Source organism: Acinonyx jubatus, chromosome A1 (genome assembly GCF_027475565.1).
Source record: "Acinonyx jubatus isolate Ajub_Pintada_27869175 chromosome A1, VMU_Ajub_asm_v1.0, whole genome shotgun sequence".
Taxonomy (NCBI): Eukaryota; Metazoa; Chordata; class Mammalia; order Carnivora; family Felidae; genus Acinonyx; species Acinonyx jubatus.
This window is the reverse complement of record NC_069380.1, coordinates 143,456,122-143,479,349: the sequence shown is the minus strand read 5'-3', so window position 1 is coordinate 143,479,349 and position 23,228 is coordinate 143,456,122. Positions and strand designations below refer to the sequence as shown.

The 23,228-nt window shown below is 35.3% G+C and overlaps 1 protein-coding gene across 6 annotated transcripts in view; it reads left to right on the top strand.

Moving 5' to 3' along the window:
- The window catches only part of SSBP2 (single stranded DNA binding protein 2), a 309,255-nt gene that overhangs the window by 4,322 nt on the left and 281,705 nt on the right, over nt 1-23,228 (top strand). The window lies entirely within an intron of this gene.

Sequence of the window (23,228 nt, the reverse complement as noted above, 5' to 3'; positions counted from 1 at the left end):
ACATTGCCACTAAAAGAATAACTGGCACCTGTAAATAGATGAGTAGTGATACTACTCTCTTCGTAAACTAATTTTATCTTATAAAATTATATAATAGAACAGAGATGAATCTTCTATAAAGCAAAGTTGAACATAAGATGCACATACCAAACAATGACATCATATTAAGTAAACTTGTGAGAAACTACAGAAATCAAACTATGCATCTAACCTGAGTCTCTGTCTGAAAAGTAACTTTGGTTTTTCAATTATGAATCTTTTTTTAGTTGAATATACCAAGAAACAAATACCATGTGCTCATTTTTAAGTGGTTAAAGTCTAATGAACATTTAAATACTGCTCCATATAGTGAAGTGTTTATAGGAGTTAGTATCTGCAGCATGATTTTATTCCCCTCTTTTTTTTTTTGTTACTCCCCTAAAAAAATTATAAACTTTTTTTTTCTTTCTTCCTTTCTGACAGAAATAAAGTTAAGACAAGTGAAGTTATACAAATCTCTTCAGAAACTTGATTGATGGCCAGTTAACATAGTTCAATCAAGCCTTTTGGGGACTGAAATTTTCTGTATTTTATTGACTCCCCCTTCCCAATCCTCAGGGTGTTTCTTCCAGATACCTATGAGAATTTTTCTTTTGATTGATCTCTTTTCCATTATTGTAGGAAAATCTAAAAACCAATTTTTGAAGGAACAAACCTAAAGAAAAAAATATGTAAGATGTTGAGAGTTAAAATTTAGTATTGTTTATCCAGAAATTTATTTTGGCTCTTAGAAATAGTATTAATGTTGTAATGTATGTTTTCACTGCAACGTGAAAAGTTTATTCCCAGTCTTTAGAACCAGTTCGCCATATAAAACCAAATCAGGATGAAAACATCGTTAAATTTTAGTTGCTCTGCAGTAGTGGACCAAATGTGTCTCACATTCTCAATTATTACTAGAAAAGAGAATTATGTTGTTTTAAAATTAAAACACATTCTGTGGGTAGGGGTTGAAATACCTGGGTTGCGGTTTATTAACATTTCAACCCAATAGGTTAGAGTTAAAAGTAAACTTTGGGAAAAAATAATTTTGAATTTAGAATCTTTTTTTTCCATAGAGATCACAACTGTTACATTAATGTTGGGGCTTAGGATTGAGGGTTAATGTACTGGATTTAGAAGATCGTACTTCTCAGAATATATAGCTTAAAAATATGTATTGAAGATAATTATAATTTTATTTTTGAAATATGTAGTGATATTCTCTATTAGGATAATGTACATTATTGCTTTGACATTGGTATGGGAATGATGAAACATTTGCATGCTGGTGACGTTAGTTTGTAATTGTAATACGTGAACCTCTGTAAACATGCTAAAATATTAATTTTATTAATAACTTATTGTTTCCCTAGGGAAGGACTTAAAATAGCATTGGAGCAATAGAATAAGATATATTTGTTAATACCTGAAGAGAGTTTGGAATAAAAAATAAGTGCTTGGATTTAGATTTTAAAATTTACTTATCCAATTTTGTATATATTTTACATATTTAACATCTATTCATGTAAGGTTTTGTTAACATCTGTGTATAACTTCATATGACTAGGACTGTGAAAGTTATTTGACTGTTATACCAAAATCCTATGTGTACTACCAAAATGATCTGAAGAGTGGTCCATCAAAATTTATGTCTTGTTTTCAGTAATGGTAGAGTAATAGTAGAAGCTATTCTTACCTCCCCCAAACTGTTTATCTTATTCACTGTGTGAGGACATTGAAAAACAGGTGGAAAAATGGTCCAGCCAGGGAATAATAGGGTTTTTCCAGGTGACTTTTAATAGCTTTGCAGGCTGTCCAAATTTATGGTTGGTCATAATGGGTAACTGGTAATTTTTGTTAGAGTAAGTTAATAGTTAAAGATTTTTGAAAAGTGGAGCTAATAACGTTATTGGAATATTGACACAACTAAAAATTTATCTGGACTCAGAAACACCTGGACAGTTCCGACGCAATGAAAGAATTAATATTCATTTCTTGTTCATCTTTAAAAGAGAAACTTCAGTTGGTGTCACTTTTAGTAGTCATGAAACTACTCTCACATTTTACTTTAAGAATTTTGATGATTCTATTTCATTTAGGACCTAAACAGCTTTCCAGCAGTAATGAGCCATCATAGCATTTCACATCACAATTCAGCTGGAGTGAGCTTGAACCAATGACCTGGCAATCTCCTGTTTTTGATCTGCATTAATTTTGCTTCATGGAATATCATATAAATAGTTCGGCACAGAAAAAATTGTAGAGACTGATGTATAATATTTTATCCTTTTTTCCCTATTTTTAAGGATTTTTTTGTAATTGTAAGTATAAGACAGTTTTAATACCTATTATAGTTTTAAAATAAAATTTGTTTATTGAGAGAGACAGAGAGAGGGACTGAGGGGGAGAGAGAGAGAGAGAGAGAGGGAGGGAGAGAGAATGAGTGGGGGAGGGACAGAGAGAGAGGGCAAGAGAGAATCCCAAGCAAGCTCCACACTGTTGGCACAGACCCCGATGTGGGGCTCCATCTCATGAATCGTGAGATAATGACTTGAGCTGAAATCTAGCAGATGCTTAACCTACTGACCCACCTAGACACCCCAATAACTAATATAGTTTAATTATTAATTAGTATAATCTAAACCATATGATAATACTGATGAAATATTTGTGAAGGTAAGAATAGTAGATGAAAAGTTATATGTGGCTCTGTCCATGTAAGCTCAGAGAGGAGTTGGTGCTCAAAACAGGCTCTTGCCTGAAATTGATATGGTTATTTTTTTTTAGTGATCTGATATTTGGCTTGAATCTTCTTTTATTTACCTACTTCAAGCTTGAGAAAGAACCAAAGCTACTTCACTGATAGAAGAAAGCTAGGTAAATTCATTATTCTATTAAACTTGATTTTATTTAAACAGGATTAAAATAAATGTTTTCTGTAAAATAAAATCCTAAATACTTCATGAAGAGCTTGTGGAATTTTGCCATAGAAAGTTATTTTTTTATTATTAACAATGACAGCAGTGCTATCATTTGCGTATTTTGTTTGTTTTGGCCTTTTACTTGCATTGTGTCATTTAATCCCTCGAAGAATCCACTAGATTCTAGGTGCTATTTTCTGTTAATGTTACAGAAGAAACAGAGGCTTAAGAGTTTGTCATGCTTTTGGCGGCAGGTATTAAGACAGGAGATAGAAAATGGTTTAATTGATCAGGGTTTAAAAATAAATCTCACATACCAGGATGTCTGGAAGAGGTAGTTTCAGAGTTGATTCAGTGCCTCAAGAATATCAGGGATCATTTTCTTTATCATTCCTCATTGTTTCCCTCCAATCAACACAACATCCCTGCACCACATTCCCAGTATCACTTCCTGGTGCAGCCAAGTCAAAGGCGGGAAGAAGGGTAAGGTTTTTCCTTGTGTCTAATTAATTAAGGAAGAAAACCTTAAAGTTACTTAGCAGATATCTTCTTAGGCCATATGGAAGAGAATTGCAACATTTCCTACCCCTACTTTAAACCAATTACTGGCAAAGGTCATGGGATTATTATAATTGGCTTAAATAGGTTATCTTCATCCTCTGAATCGGAAACCTTGTCTCCATTGTGCCTGAACTGCCTAAACAAAACTGTAGATCTTTGGCCAGGAAGATGTATCTTGAGGATATGGAGAAAATACAATGGGTCCCCCTTTCATGGGTCTTACCTTCAAGGTTGAAGGAAAAACATATAATAATAAACAAGTAAATAAATGTGGTAGGCAACTTCAGATAGTCAAAGGAGCTAAAAAAAAAAAGTAATAAAGTAGGGTAATATAGACTGTGAGTGGGAGGCGATGTTAGACTTGGTAGTCAGGGGAAGGTTCTTAGAGAAGGAGACATTTAAGTAGGGTCCTGAGTAATATTTAAAGTATCAGTCATGAGAAGTTTAAGGGTTAGAGCATTTCAGATAGGTCTAATAATTGAGGAAATCTTTTAGCATCAGCATAATTAATCAAAGATTTATAAAATATTAGTCAAATTTGGAAAAAGAACCGCTGCTTCCTAGAGCCTGGCTTTGTTTTTTACTGAGGAATTGGATGGTGGGTCTAGTTTTTCTGGGCTTTCCTAGCTAATAAGATTGACTGTCTTTCATTTCCTGAACGCAGGGATGTACTTGTTCTAATAAGAACAGTGGAGCATATGGCTTTTATAATAATGTTGATAGAAATAGCAAAGATTTATTAAACACTTAAAACCTATCGTTTTGGGAAAGGATGGTACAACTGGTGTAATTATTTCCCATAAATTTCCCAGGTTGGATTAGACCCTCTTATTTATGCAACCTCTCCTTTTCCTTTTCACATCCATCATAAATTAATGAATTATTTGTATGATGTTTTGTTTAATGTCTCCTCTCCAGGTTAGATTGGAACCTCTCTGAGGCCAAGAGCCACAGTGTCATCTTCTCAGGTGTATTCCTACTGCTTAGCATAGTGCTTGGAATTCTGATTAGGTATTTGTGGAATAAATGGATTCAGGATGTAACCAATTATAAAAATATCATAACAGGATGTCACTATATCTGGTTTATTTTCTTTTCAATATTCTAATATTTGGTACCAGTATTGTGAGGTAATTTCTAAAGAAGAGTTTTCTGTAATGTGGGAATTTAGTGGTCATTTTGTGAATTTCGGGACTATAGGAGACTACCTATTGTATTACTCAGAGAAATGTGTGTATTTTTAATATGAATTTTTAATATGAATTTTCAATTAATAAGGAGAATAATCTCCTTTTCTTGTTATTTCAACAAATTTAATAATATAAACAGAATTATACTTTATAGTTTCAAGGTATTTTAATATACAATATTTTATTGAAGTCTCATAATAATTCTGTGAAATAGATGATAATTCTCATTGACTCTTGATATTTATAGGTAGAAATTCTTACTCAGGTAGGGTAATAGAGATGTGGGAGAAGTGAGGCATATTTAGATTTTCTTTTGGTTCCAGGGTCAGTGTTTCTTTTATTATACTATGGCTACCTCTTTTAAAATGAGAGATTAATGTATATTTTAAGAAGGCTTATGTATGGGTTTGATTAAACCTAGAATCATGGATTAGATAATAGTTAAAAGTATATGTCAGTAGTTTGGTTAAATGAAAAATATTGTTATAGTATGAGTTAAACACAATCTTACACAATTATTTAACTCCAAGAATGCTACATTATAAATAAAATCCGATTTTGGTTTGAATCCTTATGCTTTTGTTATGGAAGTTGGTTTGGAATTTGGGGTAGGTTGGATTTCTAATTTATGAACGTTTAGGCTCTTTGATCAAGGAACTCTTCTCTATTCCTTTACCAGTTAGTTTTGATTTGGAGAGCTGGAATAGCAATAGAGAAAGGGAACATCTGTAATAAGGAAGGGAAAGTCTTGATATGGATTAATGATAGACTATTCCCTTGTTGTTTTCTTTTTTATCGTGATAAAATAGTACAACATAAAATTTACCGTTTTAACAAGTTTTAGGTGTACGTTTTAATGGCACGTTCACATTGTTATGCAACCATCACCACCATCCACCTCTAGAACTTTTTCATCGCCCCAAACTGAAACTCTACCTATTAAATAACTACCCACTTCCCCTTCCACCAGCCTCTGGCAACCACCATTCTATTTTTTGTCACATGAATTTGACTACTGTAGGTACGTGTATGAGTGGAACCATGCAATATTTGTCTTTCTGTGTCTGGCCTTTTTTTTTTTTTTTTTTTGCTTAAATCCTTAGCACCTTCATGAAGTAGGTATAATTTTCATTTTACATATGAACAGAGTCTCAGTGAAGTTATATACTTTGTCCAAGGCCTTAGTAAGTTGCATCGTCTGGATTCAAATTCAGATTTCTTCCTTCAGTGCCAATTTTAACCATTTTGCCTGAGTGTTTCATTGCTTAATAATGGGAAAAATAATGGGAGTTGTGAGGGTGGGGAGTGGGAGGGAGTTTGGTTAGTTCTCTTCTCATATATCCATCATTTTTAGTTGGGGTGGGATGCAATAGAAAAGAGAGACGTTAAGGAAAGCATCTTACATCTGCCAAAAAGGTGGGCAGAATTATATAGCTACCAAAAGTACTCCACAGATAGATCCAAATTCTTTATGTGGTATCTGAGATTTAACAACTTGAATGTAATGCTTGTCAGAGGAAGATGCCAATTAGGCGCTCAGGTTATAATTTCAGGTAAAGCATTTTCTCCATTCTTCTTGTATGTAGAGGTGAAGTAATCTGGCATAAATTGCTTTCCTTAGTAAATTTTAGAGTCAGAAATAAACAGATGAGGAATATGTAATGTCTCAAAAAAAACTTTCTTCTCTAATTATGAGTCTTCCAACCAGCATATGACTTGTTGGTTTTTTTGGCTAGGGCATCTGGAAAGTTCCATGTGCTCTAGGAGCAACAGCACAACCATACTGAGTCTAGTACTATAGTACTATAGTACATTTCTATAGTACTAAATATTAGAAAAATAGAAACATTTCCTTTGTTCATTTTTTTACAGCATCATGAGCTGCTTGTCATTTATAACTGGATTAAAATTATGTGATGATTATGCTTTATTCAGTGCATTTAAGCAGTAGTAGTTATTATGAAGCTATTAAAAGTATTTCAATTAGCATTTTTAAAATCTTGATTTAAACTGAAAGACTGATATGGTTATTCTTTCATTTAGAAATACTGTAATGGAAAAACTTAAGTGAAGTTTCTTACCATTGAATACATTACATGCACACAATATATGTGTGTGTATGTGTATGTAGTGGGAATAGTTTTTAGGTAGGAGTTCATCTTGGGAAATGACTTAATAATTCATTTTGAATTCAAATTGGTGCTGGGTCAATTATGTAAGTGAGTTGGATTTATAAATTCAGGACCAAAAAGATTTGAGTGTAGGCAAGTCTGTATTAAACATTAAAGGGTGCTGATGCTTTTCCATAGGATGAGTATATCATTAGCCAGAGAACTCATAGCAAGCATTGGCAAAAATGCTGTTAGTTGCCAATTATTTCTGTGTTTGTAATAGCTCGATCCCCAGCAGGATTGCTCCTTCAAAAGGAAAACCGGACAGAGTTTAAAGCAAGTATGTTTAAGATTAAAACCCACCAGGGATGGAGGGACACCCAGGAGTTAGCAACAAGGGAAGCTTTACCCCTCTTAGTTCTTTTAAAAAAAAAAAAAATTTTTTTTAACGTTTATTTATTTTTGAGACAGAGAGAGAGCATGAACGGGGGAGGGACAGAGAGAGAGGGAGACACAGAACCGGAAGCAGGCTCCAGGCTTGGAGCCATCAGCTCAGAGCCCGAGGTGGGGCTCGAACCCACGGACCGCGAGGTCGTGACCTGAGCTGAAGTCGGACACTTAACCGACTGAGCCACCCAGGCGCCCCTACCCCTCTTAGTTCTGAAGGGGAAAGGGGGCAATCTACCACAATCTGGTGAGTGCTATGGTCATTGCAGAAAGACCACCCTCCTGGACCTGAGATTTTATGAAGAGGGCCACTGCCACTGTCAAACCCCCTGTAAATAGAGGCTGAAAGCCCAGCAGGGAAGAGATCTTCTCTCTATTCCTACCATCTGATAAGCTGATGCCTCCTTTCTGTAGAACCCAACTAGAGTCCAGATGGCAAGGGAAATGAGATAATATACTCTTTAGAGATCAGCCTCTTAGGTCACAGCAGGACAGAAAGGGTAGAGAGTAGATCTGTTTGGGGTGCTTGAGTGGCTCAGTCGGTTAAGCGTCTGATTCTTGGTTTCATCCCAGGTCTTGATCTCATGGTTCATAAGATCCAGCCCCGCATTAGGCTCTGCACTGACAGTGTGGAACCTGCTTGGGATTCTTTCTCTCCCTTTCTGCCCCTAACCCCCTCAAGCTCACATGCTCTTGCTCTCCTTCTTTCTCAAAATAAATAAATAAACTTAAAAAAAAATGAAAGAAATGTTAACTGTCTCTCTTTGTCAGCTTACCTTGATCCTCCTGAATCAGATCTGAATAACAATGCAGTCTCTGCCCACCAGGACTTTACTTTCCAGATGGGACTCAACTATTGGTCCCGTTTTTTTGTTGTTTTTTTTTTAAGTTTATGTGCAGCTGAAGCAATCACATGAGGGAACTCATGTTACCTTGCTAGGAAACAAGCACTATGCGTATGTAGAAGGTGCATGGGAATTCTGAAAAGAGGCATGAATCCAGCATAGGGCTATGATATTCTCAGGAGATATTCCTAAGAGGATGTTTATTAAACAAGAAATAAGCATTAGCCACATTTGAGTTCGTTGGGGGCACAGAGTAAAGAGTATTCTAGGAAGTGAGAGAAACATGTACAGAAGCAGGAAAGTATTAAGGAGTATGCTATATTCGGTGAACTATAAGAAAGTTTGGTATGACTGGATATGCTGTAGAATAGGTGTAAGATAGGCTGCCAGATACGTTTGGCTAGTTAAACAGGAGCTATTTCAAGAATGACCTTGAATGACAGCTTGACCTGAGAGAGAAGCAATTTTAAGCAGAAAAGTGGCATCATCTGAGGTACATTTTAGAAGAATCATTCTGGAAGTAATATGGAAGGTGGGGTAAAGGGTGAGACAGAAATGTTAGAAAGCTATTGTAATAAGTAAGCCGTGGTAATAATACATCATGTTTCTACCCTAGTGGCAGTCCAGCAGATGTCTTAGGATATAGAATACAGAGGACTTGGTGACTTAAATGTGAAAACATTAGAATTTTTAAGATGGCTGTAATTATGGATAGAAGTTTCATTCATAGCCTTGGAGGGACTACAGAAGGAACAACAGATAGGAGGTGTAAGGAAGAAGATGATGAGTTCTGTTTGAGGTGCCATTCATACCTAGAGATGGAGCATGTTCAGAGGAAATCAGATATGTCGTTCTTGAGCTAGGCTGGGAGTGTAGGGAGGTTTCTAGGCTGGAGGTACAAAATCAAGAAAGGATGGGGAAAGAGAAGTAACACTTCTAAGCATAAGGTACCTGTGTTTCAAGCATTGTGCCAGACACCTTTGTTTATATTTTATGTCATTCTTTAACCAGTGCTGTGAAAGCCAAGTCACACATGTCACACATGTCACACACATCTGAACTCAGGTATAGCTCATTCTTTGTCTCTTAAAAAAAAAACAACTTTAGGGGTGCTTGGGTGGCTTAGTGGGTTAAGCATCCGACTTTGGCTCAGGTCATGATCTCATGGTTCATGAGTTCAAGCCCCCCTTGGGGTAAGCATGAGCCCTGCTTTGGGTGAGCCCCAGTTCTATCTTTCTTCCTCTTCTTCTCTCTCTGTCCCTCATTCACTTGTGCCCCCCCCCAAAAAAAACTTTATTGAAGTATGACATTCATGCAAGAAAAGTGCCCATATCATATGTGTACAGGTTGGTGAATTTTCACTAACTGAACACACCAGCATGACCAAATACCCACATCAAGAAAAAACTTCACCAGCACCCCAGAAGCTGCACACATACTGTGCACCTTCAGCCCCTCAACATTTAGCAGCAGAAATTGGTTTTCTTCCTTATACATGGCCTAATTTTCTTCACTAGTATAATCAGTTAAAGCCGTGAGATGGGAATGAAATCATCCTTCATGGGAATGTCCAGGGAGAAAGTGTGAAGAGACCACAGATGGAACTTTAGGGAATATTTAAGGGACAAGTGGAAGAGGAATTTGAGGCAGACTGAAAAGGAATACCAAGGAGATGATAGGGAAACTCCTAAGGACTGGTGTCACAGAGGTCAAGGAAGGGGACTTTGGTGAATGGAGGCCTGAGTTACTGAGTTATGCCAGCTATATAGTAGAATGAATGAGGAGGTTAAACAAGGGTCCAATTTTTAGAATAAGAGATTATCTGTGAATTTAGGGAGAATAGTTTCACTGGAGTGGACCTAAGCTAGCATGCAGTGTTTTAAGGAATTGAATATAAAGAAGGAAGGTGGAGACATCAAATGTGGACAGCCTCACTTGAGAAAGGAAGCAGAGAAAAGACTAAGTACAGAAAGATTGAGATTTTTTTCTTGGCTAATTTTGTATGTGCGGGTGTTAGTAGGGGGATGCTATTTGATTCTGTCATCTTGTAAAGAAGTTTTCTAGAAACAAAGTTTCATTAGTACTTTAGTTGTGTGGGTGGAGAGGGGTGATTTTGGAGAGGTGGGGGAAGCTACATGGATCAGCTAAGGCAAGCTTCTGAAAGCTAACAAATTCTGTGTTCATCCTGAGGCTATTTGGGATCCACTATAAGGTTTTTTACTTTATTTTTGAGAGAGAGAGAGAGAGAGAGAGAGAGAGGGAGAGAGAACATGCGTGAGTGTAAATGAGTGGGAGAGGGGCAGAGAGAGGGAAAGGATCTGAAGCAGGCTCTGTGCTGACAGCAATGCAAGGCTGGAGCTCACTAACGGTGAGATCATAACCTGAGATGAAGTCATGACCTGAGCTGAGGTCAGCTGCTTAACAGACAGAGCCACTCAGGTGCCCCTCACTGTAAGGTTTTTAAGCAGGGAAGTAACTTGAACAGAGTTTTCTCTCTACCCTTGTGAAAACAGGAAATAAGTCGTCTGAGATGTTAAAAAATGTCAATTCCATTTTACCCAGATGTAATAATGCACAGATGAGTTGATAAATATGTTTTGTTAGTTTTAACAGGACAAACGTAAGCTCAGAGGAAAGCAGTGGACATATTGAAATGATATGAAGTATGGTTTATTATTGATCTTCCATTTTTATGTAACATTTCACAATAAAATTTGTAACACTTTGGCACTGTCAACAGGCAAGTTTACAAAATATGTTGTGAAATATTTGTAAAACACTAATTCCATATTATTACTTATTTAAAAATATATTTCAGTTAATTTTTATTTATTATTTTTATTTTATTTTTTAATTTTTGATACAGAGGGAGACAGAGCGCGAGCGGGGGAGGGGCAGAGAGAGAGAGAGAGAGAGAGACACACACACACACACACACACAATCTGAAACAGGCTCCAGGCTCTGAGCTGTCAGCACAGAGCCCCATGCGGGGCCTGAACTCACGAACTGTGAGATAATGACCTGAACTGAAGTCAGACGCTCAAGCGACTGAGCCACCCAGGCGTACCTTCAGTTAATTTTTAAAGTATAAGTTAGATTAAGTCCTGTGTAACATATCATTCATAGCATAATTGCCTTTTACATAAATCTCATTACTGTTTTCTTAGAGGTTTGAAATGTAACTGATAGGATTAGGGTTGTTATTTATTTTTTTGTTATATAGTTAAAAGATATATTAAGTTTTGTCAATATGTATTTTATTTAATTCACAACATCCAGCATGAGATGAATTAAAGTTTACAACCATTGCTGTTCTAAGCAAAATCCCAAAGTACTTTCCCTTGGTCATTAATGTAGCAACGCTTGCATTCAGGTAAAATCAACAATGAAGAGCATATGCAGGTCAATTTGATTTTTCTTGTGGGAACTTGAACAAAGTGGCATTTATTTGAAAGATCTTCTAGTAAGGGCAGTGGTCTTGATATGAATTAGAAAGTAACCAATTATTGATTGGAGAGGCAATGATGATCCTGGCTTAAAGATTGTATAGCCTACCATCTTTGAATGTTTTCTTTATAAGTGCTTATTAAATATAGAAAAATCTACTTAAATTCATGAGGCTCTGTATGTAGTAAGTCCATTTACCTTTGCTGGTTGGTTGCTTATATGGTGCATAGTAAGAATTTATACTATGGATATACTTCTTATTATCTGTTTTGCTTCTCCTCTTGCCAAGGCTAGGAACTTTGAAATATGTAAGTTACTTATGTTGTGTAGTAGTAGCCTGCTGTCATTTAAAATACAGTTGAGGGAGGGAGATGCTTGCATTGAACTAAACAAAAACCAAGGTGAAAAATATCTTATTTTAGGTTTACCAGGCCTTTAAATTATTAAAGATGGCTTTGAGATACTTTGCTATGTTGTCTATTTTATTACATTTTTTTTCTTGCTTACGGTTATTGTGGAAGTAATACATAAATTAAACAATGATCTTTTTACCTATGTGTTGAAGAAATTATAAAGGCAAAGTAACAGGTACAGGTACAAAGTAACAGGATTTTGCTTCTCCGTGTTATCTACCAACTCATTTAAGTAGCTTTAGCCCAAATAAAATAGTCTAAATTATCAATTCTAATCAGAAAATATCATTCTTGGGGCCCTGGGTGGCTCAGTCAGTTGAGCGTCTGACTTGATTTCAGCTCAGGCCCTATTCTGACAAAATATAGCCACTGTCACATGCTTTGGGAGATCTTTCAGTTTCCTAAGCTATATTGCTACTGGCAAATGCTGCCTAAAATTGTGACATTTGGGCAGATCAGAATGAGTTATATAGAAAGAGGAAAGGAATCAGTAAAAATCTAGGGTTAATAATTACTTAGATTTCTTAACAAATAAGATCCATTAGCAAAGTTGGAAGACACTATAAAGGACAATTCTTGAACTTGTTTGATTTTAAATAAAATAGTCTACTTTAGGTAAATTCTAATAAACTGATATTATGTGAAATATATAGCTTATCAGTGAGAATATTTCAATTTTAAGTCTAATGAATTACTACTTGTGTGGCTGAATTGGGGGTTTCTGACCTTCTCTTCCAGCTGTTGATGTATTGATGGGGATCCCTATAATCATAATTTATTATGAGCAAAGGAGACTCATTTTTCTGATGTCTGAAAGTCATGGGAGCCCTCTCTATTCCCTCTATGTCTACTACTATATGACTAGTTCTCCTCTGGCTGACTTCCAAGTTACATTTTTCATTCAATGGAATACTGAGATTGTTGGGGTGTTTAGATATATATATACATACACACACATACATATATACACATATATGTGTGTGTGTGTGTGTGTGTGTATATATATATATATATTGTGTTGGTGACTGATAGTATTTTATCTTGCTGATTGATAGTATTTTTATCTTGTTGTTTGACATTAAAATGAACTCAGGAAGACCTTTGTCTATTATTGGGAGATTCTAGATGTATTTATTTTGCTTGACAAAGAAGGCTACAATTTTAACAAGTTTATTAGAATATTTTAGAAATTTAAATATTTTGATCCAAATTGGAGGGTCTTATAATTTAGAATTACTTTCTAAGACCTCTTTTCTTCCAGTTATGAGAGAATTATTCATTTAACTTTTTTAAAGGTAGAAGTTGAATGCTTTTTGAATGTGCTGTTTCCTAATTGTCTAAAATGACAAGAGATAACTTATAGCAATGTACTAGGCTGCTAAAATAGCTGACTGGAGGGAGTGCTTTTTTTTTTTTTTTTTTTTTAACTACAAAGGGCATAAGATATTCTATTTTAGTGATAGGTGTATCTGCATAAAACTCAATTTTACCTGTAGTCAGGGTTTCTTATATGTGAATCTTTCAAAGTAACCAGGCTGCAGAGCTTTATGCCAAAAGCAGCTTTGTGGTTTGACAGTGTTCAGATTGCTTGTTTTGCTTTTATTTATTTGCATATGTAATTTATTGTACCTGTAAAAAGGGAAGTTCTTATAAAAAGCAACAAAACAGGAAAAACAGCAAGTTGTCATTTCTTTTGGTAGATTGTGATGTAGAGATTAGTTCAAAAAATTAAGTTTGAGAGATTGCATTTAATCTTGGTAGAGTTTTGATAGGAAGTTGAACATGTAAAAGTAAAAGTATTTTATTTAAAAATTAAATTAAAAATTAAGCACATTATTTACAAGATACTAAGAGTAAACTTACAGAGTACATTGGCATCAGTATTTATTGCATGTGTTGAATTCCAGAATATAAATTATAACTTTGTTCCATAAAGGCCAGTAATTTTTAATACATGTTTATATATTATTTATCTATCCTATGGGTCATGGATTACCACTTTATTTTGAAAAAAGAGAACTATGTTTTCATATTTACAAACTGAGAAAAAAGAATTAAGAAAAAATTGAAGAGCCAAATGGTTTAACATCATATATCATTGATTTTTGGATGTTCTTGTTTAAAATAATTTTATATTATGCTTCTGATTATGTTTTTCTACTTTTGATGTAGCTTTGTAAGGATTACTATTAAGACTTTCTAATTCACATAAGTGAATGATATCAGAGATAATCTTGATTTGACATAAGATCAAATCAAAGACCATTTTTTTAAGTTTATTTACTTGTGGGGAGGAGGGTAGAAATCAAGAATCCGATGCTCACCCAGCACCCCTCAAAGACGATCTTTTGGAACCAGTTTTAAATCCTTGAAGATAGAACTTCTTATTTTTCTATTTAAATTAATGTAATATAAGAAAATTCTGTTTTGGGTTTTATCTTATCATCTTCCCAAGTTACATAGAACCAACAGGGAGGAGAGAAGCAAAGTCGTGGATATTATCCCTCCCAAGTAATCTACAAATAACTGGTTCATTGTTTCTAAAGGAAGGGGAAAGGATATGTTCTAACTTGGATGATGGTTTCTTCTATAGATGTGTTGAAACCTGGAAATGGAAAAAAATCACATTAACTGAACGGTGTTTGGATAAGGTAGATGACTCTATTTTTTAAAGTTCTTTACTGGAATGGTTACTGGAACACTTGAAATGGATAAGCATTACTGCCTGAAGCTTATTAAGGCAGCCAGGAAATCTTTCACCCTTGCTTGGCATAAGTAAAGATACTTTTCCATAGGATATTGCCAAAGATTCATTTGGCTTTGCAATCACCTGGACTGTTGTGATTACTTCTTTAAGGCAATAATTATACTCTATGAAAATATCAATCATTACTTTTAAAATCTGGTCATCTAAAAAAGTTAAAGGGTTAATGTATAATTTCTTAATAAACTATTAAGATACTTGAATGACGTAAGGAAAATAAGATATTAAAGTAATGACTTCATCATCATCTTGCAGTCCGAATGAGGTAGATGTTACACTGTTTTATCCACAAAGAATCTGAGGATTAAGCAGTTAGAAACTTAAGGTCATACATTTCAGTATTTATAGAATATATGTGAACACTTTTTCCATCAAACATTTGTTTTTTAATGGATATAAAATTTCAGTGTTACTAGATGAAAAAATTCTGGAGATGTTTCACAACCATGTGAATATACTCAATACTACTTACTGTACACTTAAAGATGGTTAAGATGTAAATTTTATGTTATGTATTTTTTTTACCACATGCAAAAATACTATTTAGAAGCGATTTCATTTTTGTTTATTAAATACATTTTCAGTGAAGAATAACATGATGTAAAATGTTCACTATTTTAGTTTGTCATCCAAAGTGAAACTACTGAAATTTTATTGCTTAAGAGTAACCTGAGTTTCTACTAGTTTTGGCCTGAGCTATAAAAAATCTAGTTTTTTTTTTCTTTACTATCAGAAGATTGTTTTTCTTTAAAAAATCTAGTCAATGATAGAAAGTTAAAAGATAAGATATAAATGAGAATTATGGTAGCACGGAATAAGTGTATTTCAGTTTGTCACTCTGAATGAGAAGTACACGTTTCAATAGAGATAAAATTCAAATAAGCTTGCGCACTTTCAGAATTACATGTTTTTGACTATGTGAAATGTCGTTTTTTTTTTAAGTTTATTTATTTTGAGAGAGAGAGAATGCACGCATATATGGGAGAGGGGCAGAGAGGGAGAGAGAGAATCTTCAGAAGGCTCCTAGCTGTCAGTGCAGGGTGGGAAGGCTTGATCCCACAAACCCCTGAGATCAAGACCCGAGCCAAAAGCAAGAGTTGGTTGCTTAACCCACTAAGCCACCCAGAAACCTCTGTAAAATGTCTTTTAAAAATACAATTATTTGGGGGTGCCTGGGTGGCTCAGTCATTTAAATAACCAACTCTTGATTTAAGCTCAGGTCATGATCTTACTATTGTGAGATCCAGCCTGAGTTGGGCTCTGCACTGAGTGTGGAGCCTGTTTGAGATTTTCTCTCTCCCTCCCCCTCTGCAACTCCCCCATGCACGGGTGTGCTCTCTCTCTCTCTCTCTCTTTCAAAAATATACAATTATTCTGTGGCTGTTTTTCTTTTTTTTTTTTTTTTAATTTTTTTTTTAACGTTTATTTATTTTTGAGACAGAGGGCGAGCGTGAACGGGGGAGGGTCAGAGAGAGAGGGAGACACAGAATCCAAAACAGGCTCCAGGCTCTGAGCGGTCAGCATAGAGCCTGACGTGGGTCTCGAACTCATGGACCGCGAGATCATGACCTGAGCCAAAGTCGGCCGCTTAACCGACTGAGCCACCCAGGCGCCCCTCTGTGGCTGTTTTTCAATAGTGAGAGTAAGGCATTTGTTTTCAAATACACTGAAAAGTGTGTACTTGGTAGTTGTATAGTTTGGTGATGCCAAGTTAATTTTGATGCCTTTTCATGTGACAGAACAGAAATACAACATCTCACTCAACTAAAAAACAACCAACCCATGGAAAAAGCCAGTCTTTTTTTCTTTTTTTTCTTTTTTTTGGTGTCTCTCTCATGACTATCAACATTTATTTTATGTACCTATATTTTCTAAAACTATTACCCTTTTTAAAAAATCTTTTAAAAAGAAAGATTGATAATATTGAGCCAATCATTCATTTAGAATTTGATATTTTAAATTATAAGATTTGGTGCATTTATCTCTGTAACTGTGCATTTATTAATTTTGGCCATAATTATAGAGGTCCAAGTTAATAATATTCCTCAGTTCGTGGCACAGTATCATCTTTGGTCCATCTCAGGCCTTTCTGCTATTTAATTCACATTCATTCACTCATTCATTTGTTCTTATCTACTTTCATGCCCCATTTCTACAACTCCAGCCCCATAGGTCTATCCAACTTGCCATATATATATATGTATATATATATATATGTGTATATATATATGTATATATATGTATATATATATATGTGTATATATATGTGTATATATATGTGTATATATATGTGTATATATATATATATACACACACACATATATATATACGTTTATATGCATATATACACACACACACAGTCTCTATAACTACTGCATTGGAGATTTGTTATTTTGCATTGTCTAACTGCTTGAGAATTTCTATCTTTGAGGTATTTCTTTTTTCCTTTTTTTTTAAAGAATTATTTATTGTCAGATTGGTTTCCATACAACACCCAGTGGTCATCCCAACAGGTGCCCTCCTCAATGCCCATCACCTACTTTCTCCTCTTAAAAAGAGAGAATCTAACGTATCTGAAGCTAGGATAGTTCAGATGAAATATTTAAGGACAAATACAACCTAACTCAGTGATTTATAGGAAGTAAATAAGTTTAATGTGTTGAAAGCATTGAGAAATCTAAGAGAGTATATTATTTACTCTTTTATTAACTCATTGACTTTTTGTAACTCACTAAGTAATTAAAAGATAAATAACATTTTCCATTAAAAACCAAATTTGGTTATTCTTTGCAATTGGTTATAACATTGCATGGGACCTCATAGGATTCAGTAAATGTATGGTGTCTGTTTAATGCCACACCCACCAATTTCCTTTCTTTCTTTTCTTTCTTTCTTTCTTTCTTTCTTTCTTTCTTTCTTTCTTTCTTTCTTTCTTTCTTTCTTTCAGATTTTATTAAGTGATCTCTATACCCAATGTGGGGTTCAAACTCACAACCCCAAGATCAAGAGTTGCATATTCTGCCAACTGAGCCAGCCAGGTACCCCCACATCTACCAGTTTATAAATTGCCTTGACCTTTTGCAAAACTTAATTCATGCTTGGGGGCCTTAATTGTTCAATATGATTTGGACATCAGTCAAGCAAAAAGAATTTATTTCATAAGCAATAAAATATGTAGTTTCCAGTTGATTGGTTGGTGACAACCCTCCCCCTTCAACATTATCACTTTTTTTCTTTTTTTCTAATCTTTTATTTATTTTTGAGAGAGAGGGAGAGAGAGAGCAGGTACATGTGAGCAGGGGAGGGGCAGAAAGAGAGGGGAACAGAGGATCTGAAGCAGGCTCTGCATTGACAGCAACAAGCCCAATTCAGGACTTGAACTTACGAACCGTGAGATCATGACCTGAGATGAGATCATGACCTGAGCTGAAATCTGACACTCAACTGACTGAGCCACCTAGATGCCCCCAACACTGTCACTTTTGATCCACACTACTATTGTGTGTGGTAAGCATGTCAGATTTATCTCTATTTTAATAAAGGAGAAGTTGAGACTGAAGACTTCAAACGACTTGCACAAAGTTACTTTGCTGTGAAGTCATTGTCAGGACTAGGACAAATCTTCTGATTTCTAGGCCAATGTTCTTAATTCTGTAGCTGTGTTTCCATACTCTTTTCCTGAAAGAACTGAAGGAGGTGACAGTATGAAATCAGGCCATCTTAAAGTGGCTCCATTACTAATGTTTCTATTTAATGTGGCATAAGAAATGGTTTTTTAATGTTTATTTTGAGAGAATGAGAGGGAGAGAGAGGGCACATGTGCAAATGTGCAGAGAAAGTGAGAGAGAGAATCCCAAGCAGGTCCCTGCTGTCAGCACAGAGCCTGACATGGGGCTCAAGCTCATGAACTGTGAGATCATGAACTCCTGAAATGAAGAGTCGGACGTTTAACTGACTGAGCCACCCAGGTGTCCCAAGAAATGTTTTATTAAAAAAGAAAAGTGCTATTCCTTTTGACAAAACTTTGAAAATCATTGCTGTGTATCATTGTTGCTGCTGCTTTTGTTTTGGGATGGAAGCTCTAAGTCTAATTAATCAATGTTAACTCTACAAAATAATAAAAAAAAGTCTGTGATTCCTGATATACTTGGTGCATTTAAATCATCTATCTTGTCATGTCACACTCCTCATTACATTTAGATTAAACTCAAACTTTTTATTGTGGCCTGTAGGACCATGAATGATCTGATTCTTGCCTAAGTCTCTCTCCTATAAGACAGAGTGAAATTAATTAATAATTAGTAGACTCCAAACTCCAAGAATGCAGAGACTATGTTTATCTCATTTACTATGTATTTATTTATTATTTTTAAAGTTTATTTATTTTGAGAGAGATAGAGCATGAGTGGGGAAGGGCCAGAGAGAGAGGGAGACAGAGAATCCCAAGCAGGCTCTTCACACTTGGCACACAGAGCGTGACATAGGACTAGAACTCATGAAACCCTGGGACCATGACCTGAGCAGAAATCAGGAGTCGGATGCTTAACTGACTGAGCCACCTAGATGCCCCTCTGTTTATTTTTACATGTCTTGTTATCCCAGCATAATTAGTATAGTTTTTCTCCTCAGCTTTATGGAGATATAATTGACATATAATATTATGAAAGTTTAAAGTGTACAACATGCTGATTTTATATACTCATATATTGCAAAATGATTACCACCATAGTGCTAGCTAATACCTGTATCACTTCATATAATTACCATTTTGTGAGAACATTTAAGATCTTCTCTCTAGTAACTTTCAAGTGTGTAATACAGTATTATTAACTATAATTACTGTGTTGTACATCAAGTTTCTATAACTTACTCATTTTTTAAAATTTAAATGAAGTTAGTTAACATACAGTATAGTATTGGTATCAGTAGAACCCAGTGATTCATAACTTCCATATAACACCCAGTGCTCATCTCAACAAGTGCACTCCTTAATGCCCATCACCCATTTAGCCCATAGCCCCACCCGCCTCCCCCCCAGCAACCCTTAGTTTATTCTCTGTGTTTAATAGTCTTTTATGGTTTGCCTCCCTCTCTTGTTTTTATCTTTTTTTTTCCCTTCCCTTCACTTATGTTCATCTGTTGTGTTTCTTAAATTCCACCTATGAGTGAAATCATGTATTTATCTTTCTCTGACTTCACTTAGCATAATACACTCTACTTCCATCCATGTTGTGCAAATAGCAAGATTTCATTCTTTTTGATTGCCAAGTAATATTCCATTGCCAAGTAACATTCCATATATGTGTATATATATACACACACACACAATGCAATATATATATACATATACATATACACGTATGTACATATATACGTATGTACAAATATACATATATATATACAACAGAATATATATATATATATATATATATATATATATATACATACATATACCACATCTTCTTTAACCATTGATCTGTTGATGGACATTTGGGCTCTTTCCATAATTTGGCTATTGTTGATAGCACTGCTATAACATGTGCCGCTTTAAATCAGCCCTTTGTATCCTTTGGATAAATACCTAGTAGTGCAATTTCTGGATCATGGAGTAGTTCTATTTTTAATTTTTTGAGGGACCGGCATACTGTTTTCCAAAGTGGATGTACCAGTCTTCATTCCCACCAACAGTGCGAAAGTGTTTTCCATTCTCTGCATCCTTACCAACATCTCTTGTGTCCTGAGTTGTTCATTTTAGCCCTTTTAACAGGTGTAAGGTGGTATCTCATTGTGATTTTGATTTGTATTTCTCTGATGATGAGTGTTGAGCATTTTTTCATGTGTCTCTTAGCCATTTGGATGTCTTCTTTGGAAAAGTGTCTATTCATGTCTTCTGCCCATTTCTTCACTGGATTATTTATTTTCTGGGTGTTGAGTTTGAGAAATTCTTCATAGATTTTGGATCCCAACCCTTTTTCTAATATGCCATTTGCAAATATCTTCTCCCATTCCATCAGTTGCCTTTTAGTTTTACTGATTGTTTCCTTCACTGTGCAGAAGCTTTTTATTTTGATGAGGTCCCAGTAGTTCATTTTTGCTTTTGTTTCCCTTGCCTCTGGAGATACGTCTAGTAAGAAGTTGCTGTGGCTGAGGTCAAAGAGATTGCTGCCTGTTTTCTCCTGTGGGATTTAGATGATTTCTTGTCTGACATTTAGGTCTTTCATCCATTTTGAATTTATTTCTGTGTATGGTGGTAAGAAAGTGTTCAGTTTCATTCTTCTGCATGTTGCTGTCCAGTTCTCCCAGCATCATTTGCTGAAGAGACCATCTTTTTTCTATTGGATATTCTTTCCTGCTTTGTGGAAGATTGGTTTGCTATATAGGTTCTGGGTCCATTTCTGGGTTCTGTATTCTGTTCCATTGATCTATGTGTCTGTTTTTGTACCAGTACCATGCTGTTTTGATGATTATAGCTTTGTAATACAGCTTGAAGTCCAGAATTGTGATGCCTCCAGCTTGGTTTTCTTTTCAACATTACTTTGGATATTTGAGGTCTTTTGTGGTTCCATACAAGTTTTAGATGGTTTATTCTGGCTCTGTGAAGAATGCTGGTGCTATTTTGATTGGGATTGCATTGAATGTACAGATTACTTTGGGTAGTATAGACATTTTAACAATGTTTAATTTTCTAGTTCATGAGCGTGGAATGTTTCTCCATTTTCTTTGTGTTTTCTGTAGTTTCTTAAAATTTTTTTTAATGTTTATTTATTTTTGAGAGAGAGAGAGAGACAGACAGACAGTGCGAGTGGGGAGGGGCAGAGAGAGAGGGGGAGACACAGAATCTGAAGCAGGCTCCAGGCTCTGAGCTGTCAGCACAGAGCCCAAGATGGGGCTCAAACTCACGAACCATGAGATCATGACTTGAGCCGAAGTCAGATGCTTAACCGATTGAGCCATCCAGGTGCCCCTCTTCAATTTCTTTTATAAGCTTTCTATAGTTTTCAGTTTTCAGATCTTTTACCTCTTTGGTTAGGTTTATTACTAGTTATCTTAGGGTTTTTGGTGCACTTGTAAATGGGATCAGTTCCTTGATTTCTCTTTCTGCTGCTTAATTATTGGTATATAGAAATGCAACCAATTTCTGTATGTTGATTTTATATCCTATGACTTTACTAAATTCATGTATTAGTTTTAGCAGATTTTTGGTAGAGTCTTTTGGGACTTACGTGTCGAGTATTGTGTCATCTGCAAAGAGTGAAAGTTTGACTTCTTCCTTGCCAAATTATATGTCTTTTATTTCTTTTTGTTTTCTGATTGCTGAGGCTAGGACTTCCAGTACTATTTGGAACAACAGTGTTTAGAGTGGACATCCCTGTCGTGTTCCTGACCTTAGGGCCAAAGCTCTCATTTTTCCCCATTGAGGATGGTATTAGCTATGGGTCTTTCATACCTGGACTTTATGATGTTGATATATGTTCTTTCTGTTCCCACTATCTTGAGGGTTTTTATCAAGAAAGGATGTGATGCCGTACTTTGTCAAATGCTTTTTCTGCATCTGTTGAGAGGATTATATGGTTCTTATCCTTTCTTTTATTAATGTGATGTATCACGTTGATTGGTTTTTGGATATTGAACCAACTCTGCAGCCCAGGAATAAATCCCACTTGGTCCTGGTGAGTAATTCTTTTAACATATTATGGGATTCAATTTGCTAGTATCTTGTTGAGAAATTTTGCATCCAGTTTCATCAGTGATATTGGCCTGTAATTCTCCTTTTTAGTGGGGTCTTTGGTTTTGGAATCAAGGTGATGCTGACTTCATAGAATGAGCTTAGAAGCTTTCCTTCCATTTCTATTTTTGCAACAGTTTGAGAAGAATAGGTATTAACTCTTCTTTAAATCAATGGTAGAAGGCCTCTGGGAAGCCATCTGGTCCAGGACTCTTATCTGTTTGGAGATTTTTGATAACTGATTCAATTTCTTTGCTGGTTATAGGTCTGTTCAAAATTTCTATTTCTTCCTGTTTCAGTTTTGGTAGTGTGTGAGTTTCTAGGAATTTGTCCATTTATTCCTGATTTCCCAGTTTGTTGGCATATAATTTTTCATAGTATTGTTTTATGATTGTATTTCTGTGGTGTTGGTTGTGATATCTCTCTTCTTCATTCATGAGTGTCTATTTGGGTCCTTTCTCTTTTCTTTTTGAGAAGTCTGGCTAGGGGGTTATCAATTTTGTTTATTCTTTTGAAGAACCAGCATTTAGTTTCATTGATCTGTTCTACTGTTTTTGTTGTTGTTTCCATGTCATTTATTTCTGCTCTAATCTTTGTTTTATTCTCTTCTGCTCGTGTTAGCTTTACTTGCTGTTCTTTTTCTAGTTCCTTTAGGTGTAAGGTTAGGTTTAGTATTTGGGACCTTTCTTGCTTCTTGAGATGGGCCTCAATTGCAATGCATTTTCCTCTTAGGACTGCCTTTGCTGCATCCCAAAGGGTTTGGACTGTTGTGTTTTCATTT